The sequence below is a fragment of the Lactuca saligna genome, chromosome 4, assembly GCF_052625555.1.
Source record: "Lactuca saligna cultivar CGN05327 chromosome 4, ASM5262555v1, whole genome shotgun sequence".
Lineage (NCBI taxonomy): Eukaryota > Viridiplantae > Streptophyta > Magnoliopsida > Asterales > Asteraceae > Lactuca > Lactuca saligna.
In genome coordinates, this window is record NC_136420.1 from 196,187,203 (window position 1) to 196,190,012 (window position 2,810).

A 2,810-nucleotide genomic window follows, 5' to 3' on the forward strand; every position below is an offset into this window, starting at 1 on the left:
TGTTGTGTTTTACCTCAGGAAAAATCCCATATTTTCCTAATTGTAAGATCAGTTGTATATCACAAAGTATAGTTTAATACACAAAACTATATAATGTAAATCTTGGGATCACTATCCCGAAAGAGATATAAGATAGTTCGACACATATGAAAGTACAGATTTAAGATCATGGGACTACCATCCCGGACTGGACACGAGATATTTTGATATATATGGAAATATAGATTTAGACCATGGGATTATCATCCCGTACTTAATATAGATTGAATTCATGGGGTTACTATCCCGTAATAGATGTAGTTAAAGACCATGGGGAAAAGCATCCCGCACAAGTTATAGGTATAAAACCATGGGATCACTATCCCGGACTAGATATAAAATAATTTGATAATACCATGGGATCAGTATCCTGAAAGAGATATAGAAACAAAACCATGGGATTACTATCCCGTATAAGATATAGATACAAAACCATGGGATCACTATCCCGAAAGAGATATAGATCCTAAAACCCAAACTGTGAATAAACTCATATTAATACATGTTGTGAGTCGGGTAACCATGCTAATACGACAATGAGACCTCCTTGACGTTTGTTAGATGTCGAAACGATATCCAGAAATTTGTCACCCCAGGCGTGCCCGCCTAACTGTAGCTAGCAGTTAAGGTGTGGGATTGTCAGTCCCGAATAGATCTATTCACAAATTTTGCACTCTCCCTCCAGGAGACTCTGGTTACACTTTCGGGGAGGATGTACTGATCATCCACAAAGGGTAGTGACTATCTCACAAACTAGTACCAAACTATTCATAGGGTTCTCATACGATATCGACTTACAAAAGATTATGAAATGTAATATAGTGAATATAGATACATACAATGAAATTATCTGACAATACATTCAAATGATACGGAGATAAAATGAATCAAACATAGTTTATCTAATAACCTTATATAGATATCAGTACATGATAAAACGAATAGTAAAGAACCCCAAATTATTCCCATAATAATTTGATTAGTTTTGTTATTTCCTTAACTAAAATCCATTTAGTTGTAATTGATAAATCATTCCTTATGCTCAACATAATACATAAGGAGTAAAAGAGTTTATAAGTTTGTCAGATATTGTTTGAAACATATCAATGTTATGATTTGAAAATAGTTATAGTTTCCTTGTATTCCCCCGTGAAAACATTGAAAACAGTCAAAAGGCCGTAGGGGTATGAACTCACCGGACGAGATATGAGACGGTTTGGATGCTAAGAGTTGATCCGGGGCTTGTAAACACACGAGGTTCCTAATTATGATGTAAAGATACACATTTGTATCTAATTAGGACTTAGATTGATTGTTGGATAGGGACAATTGTTTCTAGTAGCAAAAACACTCCGATACGAGTGTTTGGAGGGACCCGGGTGGCGTTTAGGGACATGTAATGATACGAGGGACTTAGGAAATGAGTTTACTCCTCAAGAGTACACTTCTAAATGGTGTTTACGGCCAAAACACCCATTCCCCATGAGTTTACGGCCGTAAACTCATGATGGGTGGTTTATGGTGCAATTTGGACTTCAAACACTTAGGGGACAATTTCTAGAGTTGATTTAAGGGTTTGGAATAAGTTTAAAACACCAAAATGTTACATTTTAGGGAGTTTACGGCCTAGCATGGTCTCATGGCCGTAAACTCCTATAAATCCATGAAAAGTTGTGTTTTTGGATTCCAAACTAATCACATGTGATTGTTAAAATTGTACCAAAGCCATATATGCATTTGTTTGAAATTTTGAAGGGATTTTTGGAGTTTACGGCCAATGAGACCCTTCTCATGGCCGTAAACTCTCATAGAGAGTAAATCCTTGTGTTTTAATGCCAAAAACTTGTTTGTAAGGACTTCAAAAATTCAATCCAAGGCTTTAGGGGTTTATTAAGGGCATTTTGACATGTGAATATGAGTTTACGGCCAAAGGCTATGTGCTTTGGCCGTAAACTCCAATATGTGGTGTGTTTGATGTGTTTAAGGCCTCCAAACCATATTTAGATAATTCTAGGATTTACCACAAGGTCATTGGTTGAGTTTTGTGGCATTTGGACATGTCTTAAGGCACAAAATCCTCCATTTAGAGGAGTTTACGGCCCAAGCAGATGCCTTGGCCGTAAACTCTTATTTGTCCCCCAAAAATGATGTTTCAAATGTCTAAATGCAATTATCAATGTTCTATAATTCATAACTAAGACATATAAGTGATTTGGAAGGGTTTAAGGGCATGAAAACCCTAGTTAAATGAGTTTACGGCCCAGGAATGATCCTTGGCCATAAACTCCTTCAAACTTCACAAAGTTCATGTTGTAATTGTTTAGAGTCTATATCTTGAATCCATTTAGCCATATCTAAGTCCCAAACTTGTCAAGGAGGGGTTTAAGGGCTTAAAAACCCACTTAATATGAGTTTACGGCCAATGAATGCTCCATGGCCGTAAACTCATGAATATGGTCGTAAATCATGTTTTGAACTTGAATTTAAAGGCTAAGGAGGTTACAATACAAGCTAAGGAAAGTACCTTAGAGATTTGAGGCCTTAAATTTGAGTTTTGGACCCTTAAACTTGGATTTAGGAGAGAGGTTAGAGAGAGAGTATATAGAGAAGGAAAAAGCTTCAAATGGATGCTAGAACATGTTTATATAGGTCTTAAAACTTGTACGCGGTGGAATTCTACCCGATAGCGATGTTAAACGCGGCTTTTGGTCGCACCCAATTAAGTTACCGTCACCCGGCGGGGACATTTCTAACACTTATGAAATAAATAA